Source organism: Schistocerca nitens, chromosome 8 (assembly GCF_023898315.1).
Source record: "Schistocerca nitens isolate TAMUIC-IGC-003100 chromosome 8, iqSchNite1.1, whole genome shotgun sequence".
Lineage (NCBI taxonomy): Eukaryota > Metazoa > Arthropoda > Insecta > Orthoptera > Acrididae > Schistocerca > Schistocerca nitens.
The window spans coordinates 482,838,646-482,852,306 of record NC_064621.1 but is presented as its reverse complement, the minus strand read 5'-3'; positions in this window follow the sequence as shown (position 1 = coordinate 482,852,306).

The window sequence follows — 13,661 nt, the reverse complement described above, 5'->3', positions numbered from 1 at the left end:
GCCTCGAATGAGCGTGAAGTCGCAACTGTTTACATTCAATTTGTTTTAGCAGCTACGCGCTGGCTCTTGCGCATGCGCAGTTGATTCACATTTGAGTAGTAGATTCTCCCGCTTCTGGCTACAGGAATGTGGCTGTTGGCTGTGCAAGCAGTCGCAGCAACCAGCTAGATGCTACCGGGATAAGGGGGGTGCCATATTCATATCCTTGAGGAAAAAAACTTGTTTCACAAAGCGCCTAGCATCCAGCGCACGTTTGTCTATCGATTATTCATATGATTTTGAAATGCTTCGCTGTTGGTTTTTGAACATTTTTGAACACATTTTAAGTTGATTTCTGAATGAATCATAAGTTGACTTTTGAATGTGTACGTGATGTCTCTGTCAGGAGAATCCTCGTCACATTGAGAAATAAACTTTCAGCAGACAAAAGGGGATGGGGCTATACGAGCTGAGCAGAGTATAAGGCCGAACGGATGAATGCCAATCGCTATCTGATTATGTGGTTGACTGAGTTTGTGAATGATCAGCGTTGTTATAATTACTAGCGAAATTCATAGATTCAGACTACCAGAATGGAAATAAACGACTGACAGGAATAACAGGTGAGAAAGATAACATATTATCTTCTCGGTGTATTCAAGAAAATGAAATTTTGACAGAAAATTTTTGGCGGGATCGCTACACTATTGAGGACCAGTAGTACAGTCCCCGGTCAGCAGCCGCTTAAGTTCTATTCTGGAAGTAAAGCGGAAAACGTGTTTGATCGAATACGTAATACAACCTAACCGGAAAATAATCGCGGGATAACTAAACCTGTGATTCTTGCAGGGTTAGTGAAGTTAATCGGCGAACAAATTTTGACAATGGTGGGAATAGCTACAGAATTGGTGATGACAAGATTGATTGTTAGAATGAGGAAGGAGAAGAAACGGGGACATCACACAAAATATGGAACAATAAGACGATTCCAAATGTATATAAAAATTTCGTAATACTACTTTTAAATCTCATGCTTGAGAAGCTGGTGCGGATGAATGGAAATGTGAAACTATTTCCTAACATTCAGCTTTTTGCTTGTAGTAGGCATTTGATATTGGTACTTCAAGGATTATATTCTGTCGTGTTATAAAAATGGCCATTTGCGCCAAAACAGTTTAGTTTATTTGGTGTGTTACAAAATTGCTGCCATATTAGAAAGGCCTATTTTGTTTTATCTAGCAGACAGTGACAAAAGAGACGTAATCAGATCGAGAAACCACACAAGTCGTGGGTATTAATGTAGCAAAACGTTTGACGAACTTTGATGACGTAATAGATTCTTTTGCAGAAAGGAAAGCACGCCATGTAAAGCTGCAGCAAGGTTAGAGAGAAAACAATGCTAGGAGCTAAGGTTTGAAGAAATGTATAATTTCTTGCTTATCTCTTGTCAGTATTGGTTTTATATATCCTATATTTAATTTTATGTCACACAAAACAGCAAGTTATTAACTAATAGGCAATAAAGAGTTCAGATTTTCTGAAGAGTTCTTATTCTTTCGATTACAAGTAATCCCATCCGCTATTAATTGTGAGTGATATATATATATATATATATATATATATATATATATATATATAAATTAATAGAGGGAAACATTCCACGTGGGAAAAATATATCTAAAAACAAAGATGATGTGACTTACCAATCGAAAGCGCTGGCACGTCGATTCTGTATATGTGTGGATGGATATGTGTGTGTGTGCGAGTGTATACCCGTCCTTTTTTCCCCCTAAGGTAAGTCTTTCCGCTCCCGGGATTGGAATGACTCCTTACCCTCTCCCTTAAAACCCACATCCTTTCGTCTTTCCCTCTCCTTCCCTCTTTCCTGATGAGGCAACAGTTTGTTGCGAAAGCTTGAATTTTGTGTGTATGTTTGTGTTTGTTTGTGTGTCTATCGACGTGCCAGCGCTTTTGTTTGGTAAGTCACATCATCTTTGTTAAAGCTTGAATTGTGTGTGTGTGTGTGTGTGTGTGTGTGTGTGTGTGTGTCGACCAGCCAGCACTTTCGTTTGGTAAGTCACATCATCTTTGTTTTTAGATATATTTTTCCCACGTGGAATGTTTCCCTCTAGTGTGTATATATATCTAAACCCGGGTTATATATATATACCAAACGAAAGTGCTGGCAGGTCGATAGACACACACACACACACACACACACACACACACACAAAATTCAAGCTTTCGCAACCAACGGTTGCTTCATCAGGAAAGAGGGAAGGAGAGGGAAAGACGAAAGGATGTGGGTTTTAAGGGAGAGGGTAAGGAGTCATTCCAATCCCGGGAGCGGAAAGACTTACCTTAGGGGGAAAAAAGGACAGGTATACACTCGCGCGCGCACACACACACATCCATCCGCACATACACAGACATGTTTGTGTTTGTTTGTTTGTGTGTGTATCGACCTGCCAGCACTTTCGTTTGGTAAGTCACATCATCTTTGTTTTTAGATTACTCCACGTGACCCGTGTTTACATTTAGTGATTTTGCTGTTTCCCCTTCGTTTATTCTCACATCAAATGAAAACAAAACGGATATATGTGGCCGGGGGCTATCAAGTGAATTAAAACACATTCACATAATTGCAGAAGGAAGTATGTCATTACTTTCAGATTTTATTTTTTTCCACCTTTCTGACAGTCTAATCAGCTTGCAGAACAATGAAGTTGTTTTTGTCTGTCCGCTATAGAAATTTGACTTTTGTTAACTGTTTTCGCAGAGACAGTCAATGTATTTGAAACTAAATTTTTAATTCCACAGTACTGGCTAGTTTCAACTGTTCGCTGAATTTCAAGTGCACATTTTCATTTTCTAGAGCGTATGGCATTATGCCATAATAAAGAACCAAACATGATATAATACAGTACTGGTGCTCCAAGAAAATTTACATCCCGAAAACCACACTGAAAAGCTTAATATCAGGTCGAGGTCTACTTCACTGGGAATCTGGACATACGAATGTGCACTTTACGTATGCACTTTAAATGTGCACATTTTAATATGGGTCACGAAATTCCAATGCTCTTGGAGTATCCTCTGATGTCTTGTTTCTTTTGTGACATAATGTATGATCTTACGATGTTTTACATGTAAGTACATACGGGCTTCCTACGTCACGATTGCTACCCAAGCGCGGTGTTGCCTGTTATCTGCGCTCTCTGGAAACTGCTGAAACGAATGCATTTCTAACAGGTCATGGGAAAATATTGCGAATAGTGGTTACTTTCAAAGTAAATATCCTTTTACGTAAGTTGAACTATGTGCAAGAATGTACCATGAATTTATTAAATCACAGAGCGTTTCACTCTCATTTAAAAATCAACTCTTTGATGACGAGCCATTTAGAAGAATTTCGAACCCTGAAGATCAGACATTTTTGTCATTATTAAAAATTTTACTGGCACATTTGTATGATACATTTTAAAGTGTAACACGTGCAACAAAGATCAACAGTATATGCAGGAGCTTAGCTTCTCTTGCAGCTTGAAACCAATATTATATGTGAAAGCTTTGCTTTTCTTGTAGCAACACTGTGTATATTAATTTAAACAATTAACTTTCCCTGTTCGTGTGTTGGTGCTACTTAACAGTGACGTTGCTGTTGGCTGACTACATCACGTGTCTTATACTCTGAATATCCGCTGTCATCGGCTGGCGAGGTCACGTGACATCAGCTACAAACGGCTTACAAAAGCGTATCGAAATCTCGATTTCAATGATTCGGAAAGTAACATGTGGTGTTTGGTGGAATTCCAATGTATACTTTCGTAATACGAAAATACGCAGCGTACATGTTGCTGCACATCAAAGATTTTGCCAAAACCTGTCTTTTCCCCTGAGTTTCGCTTTCTAAAGTGCCGGGAAATTGTACGCCCGTGTATAAAACCATAACCATTCAAAGGATTGATAAGGGAAAATATACTGTCACCCGGGAGAAAGTGCGTTTTTAACCGGGAAATCCGGGAATTTTTTTTCCTTGTCCACGTATACACCCTGATATAATCTTTAACATTTAAAGACTTCAGAGTGACTTCTGTAACCTAAATTAATGAAAATTATAAATTTAGTGTGTTGTGACTGGTAAGGTGTGGAAAGTCATAGTCATCAAAATGAGCTCTTGTTTGTAATTGTAATTTTCATTATGGATTGAAAGAATTGAATTACCAAAGTGTATTTTTTCTCCCAAATAAATTACTAGAGGGTTATGCTAAGAGTGAACGGTGTATTCCTCTAAGTGTGAATGCTGGTGCGACATATTCTTTAGTACTGCTCAAGTGTTTGGGACCCGTACCACATCGGATTGAAGGAAGACATCGAAGCAGTTCAGAGGCGGTCGGCTAGATTTGTTACCAGTAGGTTACAACACATAAGTGTTACTGAGATGATTGGGAACTCAAACTCGGCAGTCAACTTCAAATTTAGAGAACGGCAATTGAAGCTGACTGCCGAATTATTCTACTGCTACCAACAGCCATTGAATGTAAGGACCACAAAGACACAATACTAGAAATTGGGGCTCATACGGAGGCTTACAGACAGCTGTTTTCCCCTTGCTATATTTGCAAGTGGAATAGGAATGGAAATGACAAGTAGTGATACAGTATACCCTCTGCCACATACCGTATGGTGGCTTTGCAGAGTATCGATGTAGATGTAGATATAGACACAGATGTGTTTTGTTCCCACATTTAAATAATTAACTTCACTATTGGACTGTGACTGATACGTGTTGTAGATGGTGATCTGGTTCAGAGTACTACCAAATTTTCATACTTGACAAACTGGCCACCTTTATCAATAATCAAACTTTAGAAGGAATAAACATGTGTGTTAATAAAATTTAAATGGTGCTGTCATGTACGTCTTTGAGCGAACACCAACCAACACTGATTTAGGCTTTGCAGTGATCAAGAGTGGTGCTACTGAGAAGAGCCTATGGAATCAGGTCAGTATCGCAACAAAGTGCATTGTGGACACACAATAAGTGAATCATAATACTATCCTGAGTGCATCTGCCCAGTACAATTATAATTTTAATGTAAGGTGCTACCCAAAAGTTCCCAGAATGTATGTGTAGCTCGTGAAGTCTAGCTAGCACAACAAAACGGTGCCGGATGGTACCTCATATGTCCTTTGTGTGTCAGTGCCTCAAGTGGCTTTGTGTAGACGGTCACATTTAGTTTTAATGCACATTTCCCAATTGTCATGTTTTGTTCAGGTTGGCCACCCACCGACATTATTCCTGAAAATGTCACTGCTGTTTGGAATAATGTGATGGAAGATTATAGCCACACTACCCAAGATATATGCAATATCATGGAGGAGTCTTATGGGACTTGTCAGAGAATTTCATCCATCAAACTGCACCTGTAATGGATTGCTGCAAAATTTTGCAATGGATTTTCAGCTACGAGCAGAAACCGCATTGTGTGCAAATCTGCAGAGAACTTTAAGAAATGCTCGAAAGTGAACCACACTTTCTTGTGAAGATTGTTATCGCTGTTGAAAGCTGGGTTTATGGGTATGATCATGAAAACGTGCAGCAGTCGATGCTGTGGAAGAGTAATGTGAAACCACACTCATCTGTTTTCTTGACATGGAAGGAATTGTCTGTCCCTCCTTGTCAGTCTGTCAGTGCAGTGTTCCACTGTGATGTCCTGAGATGACTGAGGAAAGACATAAGAATAAAAACCGTGCATGGGTGATTGGTTCCTCCTGTCATAACAACAGGAGCTCACACCTGTTGTTCATCCAGGGATTTCTGGTGAAAAATGAAATGGCAGTTGTTCCTCATACACTTTGTTCAACTGACCTCGCACTGAGTGCTTTTTTAATTCCCCATAATAAAACACAAGTCAAAAGATCGAAGATTCCACACTGTTGAGGAGATTCAAGTACAGTTGTAAGTGGTATTAAACCTGATTCCAGAAAGTTTTCAGTTCATGGAAAAGTTGCTTTGACCAGTGTATACACTCCCAAGATGAATAACATCCAGATAAAGTAAGATTTTATTTCTTGATATATTCCATAAACTTTTGGGTAGCACCTCGTATTTGTGGTCACAAACTCCTGCTATAGAAATGTAAAACATGAGAACAACAACATTATGAAAAGGATAGATTGATACCCATCATATATAGGAGACATAGAGTTGCAGACAGGCACAATGAAAAGACTGCTATACATTTTAGCTTTTGGCCAAGAGGCCTCCTTCTGAAGCAGAGAAAACACACACACACACACACACACACACACACACACACACACACACACAAGCAAGTGCAACTTGCACACACATGACCACTGTCTCTGGCTGCTGCAGCCAGACTGAGTTGTATCTGCATCTGATGGGAGCAGCAATCCAGTGGTGGGATAAGGAGAAGATATGCGGTGGAGAGAGGGAAGAATAACAGAGGGTTGGAGGAAAGTGTAGTGTTGCTACTGGCATGCAGGGTCGTGGTGGGGACAGGGTAGGGCTGCCAGGTGCAGTTGGGTTATTTGTGGAGGGAAGGAAGGGGGGGAGTGGAAAAGGAGAGAAGTAAAGAAAGGGAAAAGGACTGGGGGGGGGGGGAGGTGTGTGGACTGGAAGGCTCTGTGTTGTGCTGGATTGGGAGCAGGGAATGGGATGCACAGTTTGGAAAATCTGGTGTTGGAAGGAAGGGTCCAGAGGACATATGCTGTGAAGCAGTCGCTGAAGTGAAGTATATTGTGGTGGACAGCATGTGTTAAGCAACTGGTTCATCCAGCTGTTTCTTGGCCACAGTTTGTTGGTGGCCATTCATGTGGACAGATAGCTTATAGGTCATTATGCTCACATAGAAAGCAGCACAGTGTAGTAGTAGTAGTAGCTTTATTGATCCATAGATCTCTTTTTACAAGGATGTAGGACATGTCAACGTATTTACAAATTTAGATCAATTTAAAATAAGCTAATTCATATACACATATATGTATTTACAGACTTCTAGTTAGGGACAATCATTAGATTTACTCTTGGTATACAATACCATGGTGTGGGTTCCTGTAGTCATGTCCTAGTTCATGAACCACAGGCAACGTATGAGTGGCCAAGTAAGTGGTCCCGACAGTCGGGATTCCAGTTAATTTGGAATAAGGCTGGGCATCTCGGACATATTCTGAGGCGTGGTCACCTTTGTGCTCATACGGCAAAGACTACCAAATCCACCGGTTAGTCCCTCAACCGTTAGGGGTAAAACTCAATGGGACTCGGGGCAAGTAAGGCTAGCAACCTGCTTCCCTGGTACTTTAAATATGATGCTGGCAACAATCAGAGCAAAATGCCTCGGACCTTTGGAGGTGACGGAGTCCCACCTCTAACTGACAAACCAGGGACTCCTAAGATACGACTTGGCAAACAAATGGTAATGAGATGGGGAGCTATTAATATCAATGGGGGCTACTCTGGGAAGAAGGTAGAGCTGGCAGAGGCTGCAAGTAAGATGGGTCTGGACGTTTTAGCTGTTAGTGAAAGAAGAGGAAGTGGGAGAATACAAGGTCTACCTGTCAGGAGTCAAAGCAGGAATAGCACAGTGGTGTGTAGGGCTTTACATCAGGAAAGAAATGGAACCCAGCGTAGTTGCAATAAAGTATGTAAACGAACAACTGATGCGGATAGATTTGACAGTGTCTAGCAAGAAAATTAGTATTGTGTCAGCATATTCGCACTGTGAAGGGACAGATCAAGATAAGATGGATAGTTTTTATGAAGCACTCAGTGATGTAGTTGTTAGAGTAAAGGACAAGGACAGTGTTCTGCTCATGGGTGATTTTAATGCCAGGATTGGAAATTGAACAGAAGGCTATGAAAAGGTTATGGGTAAATTTGGAGAGGATATGGAGGCCAACAGGATCGGGAAACAACTCTTGGATTTCTGTGTCAGTATGGGCTTAGTAATCACAAACTCCTTTTTTAAACATAAGAACATTCACCGGTATACTTGGGAAGGCAGGGGAACCAGATCTGTCATTGACTATATAATAACAGATCAGGAATTCAGGAAGGCTGTGAGACACACACGTGTATTCAGGGGATTCTTTGATGACACTGATCATTATTTAATCTGCAGTTAAATAGGGATTGTGAGGCCGAAAGTGCAGGAGGTCAGGTCCATATGTAGGGGGATAAGAGTGGAGAAACTTCAGGATAAGGAAATCAGGCCCAAGTACATAACAATGATCTCAGAAAGGTACCAGTTAGTTGAATGTAGTCAATTACAGTCATTGGAAAAGGAATGGACAAGGTACAGGGACACAGTACTAGAAGTGGCTAAAGAATGTCTTGGAACAGTAGTGTGTAAAGGTAGGATGAAGCAAACAGCTTGGTGGAATGACACAGTCAAGGCAGCCTGTAAAAGGAAAAAGAAGGCTTATCAAAAAATGGCTACATAATAGAACTCAGGTAGACAGAGAAAGTTATGTTGAAGAAAGAAACAAAGCCAAACAGATAATTGCAGCATCCAAGAAGAAATCTTGGGAAGACTTTGGAAACAGGTTGGAGACTTTGGGTCAAGCTGCTGGAAAACCATTCTGGAGTGTAATTAGCAGTCTTCGAAAGGGAGGTAAGAAGGAAATGAAAAGTATTTTGGACAGGTCAGGAAAACTGCTGGTGAATCCTGTGGATTGCTTGGCCAGATGGAGGGAATATTTTGAAGAGTTGCTCAATGTAGGTGAAAATACGATCAGTAATGTTTCAGATTAAGAGGTACAATGGGATAGGAATGATGATGGAAATAGGATAACATTTGAGGAAGTGGAGAAAATGATCAGTAGATTGCAGTGCAATAAAGCAGCTGGGGTGGTTGAAATTAAGTCGGAACTCATCAAATACAGTGGAATGTCAGGTCTTAAATGGCTACACAGGATAATTGAAATGGCCTGGGAGTCGGGACAGGTTCCATCAGACTGGACAAAAGCAGTAATCACACCAATCTTTAAACATGGAAACAGAAAAGATTGTAACAACTACAGAGGTATTTCTTTAATCAGCGTTGTGGGTAAAATCTTCTCAGGTATTGTTGAAAGGAAAGTGCGAGTATTAGTTGAGGACCAATTGGATGAAAATCAGTGTGGGTTTAGGCCTCTTAGAGGTTGTCAGGACCAGATCTTTAGCTTACGGCAAATAATGGAGAAGTGCTATGAGTGGAACAGGGAACTGTATCTATGCTTTATAGATCTAGAAAAGGCATATGATCGGGTTTCTAGGAGGAAGTTATTGTCTGTTCTACGAGATTATGGAATAGGAGGCAAACTTTTGCAAGCAATTAAAGGTATTTACATGGATAGTCAGGCAGCAGTTAGAGTTGACGGTAAATTGAGTTCATGGTTCAGAGTAGTTTTAGGGGTAAGACAAGGCTGCAACCTGTCTCCACTGTTGTTCATATTATTTATGGATCATATGTTGAAAACAGTAGACTGGCTGGGTGAGATCAAGATATGTGAACACAAAATAAGCAGTCTTGCATATGCGGATGACTTAGTTGTGATGGCAGATTCAATTGAAAGTTTGCAAAGTAATATTTCAGAGCTAGATCAGAAATGTAAGGACTGTGGTATGAAGATTAGCATCTCCAAAACGAAAGTAATGTCAGTGGGAAAGAGATATAAACGGATTGAGTGCCAAATAGGAGGAACAAAGCTAGAACAGGTGGATGGTTTCAAGTACTTAGGATGCATATTCTCACAGGATGGCAACATAGTGAAAGAACTGGAAGCGAGGTGTAGCAAAGCTAATGCAGTGAGCGCTCAGCTACGATTTACTCTCTTCTGCAAGAAAGAAGTCAGTACCAAGACTAAGTTATCTGTGCACCGTTCAATCTTTCGACCAACTTTGTTGTATGGGAGCGAAAGCTGGGTGGATTCAGGTTACCTTATCAACAAGGTTGAGGTTACAGATATGAAAGTAGCTAGGATGATTGCAGGTACTAGTAGATGGGAACAATGGCAGGAGGGTGTCCACAATGAAGAAATCAAAGAAAAACTGGGAATGAACTCTATAGATGCAGCAGTCAGGGCGAACAGGCTTAGATGGTGGGGTCATGTTACACGCATGGGAGAAGCAAGGTTACCCAAGAGACTCATGGGTTCAGCAGTAGAGGGTAGGAGGAGTCGGGGCAGACCAAGGAGAAGGTACCTGGATTCGGTTAAGAATGATTTTGAAATAATAGGCTTAACATCTGAAGAGGCACCGATGTTAGCACTGAATAGGGGATCATGGAGGAATTTTATAAGGGGGACTATGCTCCAGACTGAATGCTGAAAGGCATAATCAGTCTTAAATGATGATGATGATGATGATGATGATACAATACTTATTTTACAAATAACTTATTAAATAATGTAATGCCACATTGTTCATTGTTCACTCATATCTCACCATCAGTCACTGCACACACGTTGTTTCATAACACTTCACTCACCACACACACACACACACACACACACACACACACACACACACACACACACACACACACACACACACACTGGTGATCTCTGGGCCATTTTCTGTACCGCAGCTTCCCATTTGCTATCCTGAAAAACTGAATCAGAATCCCTCCATAATGAGTGAGATGTTGAGCTCAGAAAGAGGAAGAGGTGTTAGTATTGTTCTATGCATAGCTTGTGGGTAAGTATTTGTAGAAAGGAAAAAAAAAAAAAACAAATCTAAGTGAAGGTTTTATGTGGAATGTTGGATATTTTATAATCATCATCATTATTATTTATTCGTATAACATTTTTTATCAAACCCCTACTCTGTTTTAGCTAAGTAATCCTTCAATGTATAAAATGTATTGCATAACAGGCACTTTTTAGCTGCCTTTTTAAATAAGTGTATTTTTGCAGTTTCTTTAATCTCCTTTGGTAATTTATTGTCCAGTTTTATTCCTTGGTAGAAAATGCTGTTCTGAGTTTTATGTTTATTTTTTCTTGGTAACTGGAAGTTGAGTCTCTCTCTCTTGTTGCATAGTCATGGACAGAGCTGTTTGTGTAGTAGTTACCAATGTTATTTTTGAAATGTACAACTGACTGGTAAATGTATTCACATGGAGCAGTTAAAATCGCCAGTGTTCTGAACAGATCTTTACAATGAGCTCTACTAGTATTTTTGGTTATTATTCTTATCGCTCTTTTCTGGAGTTTGAAAATTGTGTTCATATTTTGTGCATTTGATCCTCCAAAAAGAATGTCATAGCTAAGAAGAGTGTACATATGAATAATATGTAACTAAAAGACACATCATGTTACACACTGATGATAAAATTCTAAGGACATAACATGTTGATGACATTCTGTTTGCAAGTACCTTTGTGTGTTCACACCACTTCAACTGAGAACCAATATTCATTCCTAGTAATTTTGCATTTGTTACACAGGCTATAGAGGTGCCATCTACATTTAATTTAACGTTGTCATTTTTCCTCTTCAAACTGAAATTCATGGCATTTGTTTTCTTTATGTTCAATGTCACTTTATTACTTATTGACCAATCATAAACTTCCTCGAGAGTTTCTTTTGCTTTCTTGGCAAGGAGTTCTCGTTTTCTCAGTGACTACAATATTGCTGTCATCAGTGGATACGTGAACTGAACTGAAAGTATGACGGTGCCGAGTTATTTCCAGTAAGAGAGAGAGAGAGCACTTTTTTAGTTCCTCTAATCAGCATTATTTCTTCGGAGAAGACGTGGAAATTGATGCAGCCGCATATTCAGGAGGAGGAGGAGATTAGTGTTTAACGTCCCGTCGACAACGAGGTCATTAGAGACGGAGCGCAAGCTCGGGTGAGGGAAGGATGGGGAAGGAAATCGGCCGTGCCCTTTCAAAGGAACCATCCCGGCATTTGCCTGAAGCGATTTAGGGAAATCACGGAAAACCTAAATCAGGATGGCCGGAGAAGGGATTGAACCGTCGTCCTCCCGAATGCGAGTCCAATGTGCTAACCACTGCGCGCATATTCAGAGAAGAGGATCGGCAAAACGTATAAGGTGGCTGTAATTTCGCACCTTACAAGCAGCCATCCACATTCTTTGCTGTGATCTATAAATACAATTAGGTATCATGTGATAGGTTGTACATCGTATATATGAATATATAAAGAAGACTGATATTGTCATGTACGCCTTGTAAATAAGCTATACAAGCTGTGATCACGTTAGTTTATTTCTACTGAGGTTCCACAGCACTGTAGATCATCTTTGAAAGTAGTGTCTCCTAGTGTTTGGTACATAGCTGATGTCAGTCATTTCGCGTAACTGAAATTAGATCGCACAGTCATTACAAAGGCCCGTCCACACGCAACGATCTGTCTGCGCAAATCACTGCGCAGACAAGTTGGAGCGTGTGGACAGGAGATCGCCGCAAATCTGGCGCGAAACGGCTGTTTGCTCAGTCTAGTGTTTGTATTTGTGCGCATAGGGCATTAAAATGGCTGATACTCGTCAGTGTTCACCAGAGTTTGTAAGTGAACTCATTGAAATATATAGAAACCACCCATGTTTCTGGAAGATTAAAAGTAAAGAATATAGTGACCGAGACAAAATGACAGCAGCATACAATGCTCTAATTGAAAAATTGCGGGCAGTTGACGCCTCGGCAAACAGAGAAAAGGTAATTAAAAAAAAAAAAATTAGTTGCGAACTGGCGAAATTACTTGCGGATGGATGTCGAAACTTATAATTATCTCTTAAAGCTTGTTACCCCTCATATTAAGAAAAAAATACTTGTATGAGAAGGGCAATTTCTCCTCATGAACGGCTGGCGGTAACATTTAAGATTCCTAGCAACAGGAAGGAGCTACAAGGATTTGGAATTTTCAACTGCAATATCGAAACAAGCGTTGAGTAAAATAATACCCAACACATGAGAGCTATTTACGCTGTCCTGAAGGATGAGTTCATGAAGGCAAGTCAAGTAAATTAAGTCTGTCAGCAAACTGTTTACCGAAAAGTGTTATCCAAAGTTCAGAAATCTAGAAGATCTGGTGTAAGAGTAGATTAAGTATATCCAGCCAACGTTATGATATTTTGAGCTGCTTGGCTTTCTTAGTGATCAAGAAACGCCAAGACCAAGCAGGAGTACAATTGAAGATGAAATTGGAGTGTCAATGTGCCAGGAAATGGAACACGAGGTAATGTAAAACAAAACAGGTTCGCCCTGCAACTCTCGCAGTAAATGTACGTGAGAAAACTGATTTTGCTTTAGCAGCCACTGTCTACACCATTTTGAGCGCTTTCCTTGCTTCCTGTGGTTGGTCTGAATGTTTTTTGCAACACAAGTTGCGAACACAGACCACAACAGAACTTTCTCCATTTCTATATTTCAAATTAACTGAATTAAATTTTTGACGTTTACGGGGAGCGTAGTAGCTTGCCACTGATATTTCTTTTCTACACCGACAGATGGCGGGCGAGTAGTAGATTGGGGTTTGTGTCGTGTGAACACACCACATTTGCAGCGATCTTTTGCATGTACAGACATCTGCGCCGATGTCTGCGTAGACGGATCGTAGCGTGTGGACGGGCCTTAAGGGGCAGAGTGGGGCAATCGACTTGTAATTTTACTTAGGAAATGTAAACTTTGTAATATAAAGGTTTTTTTAATCCACAA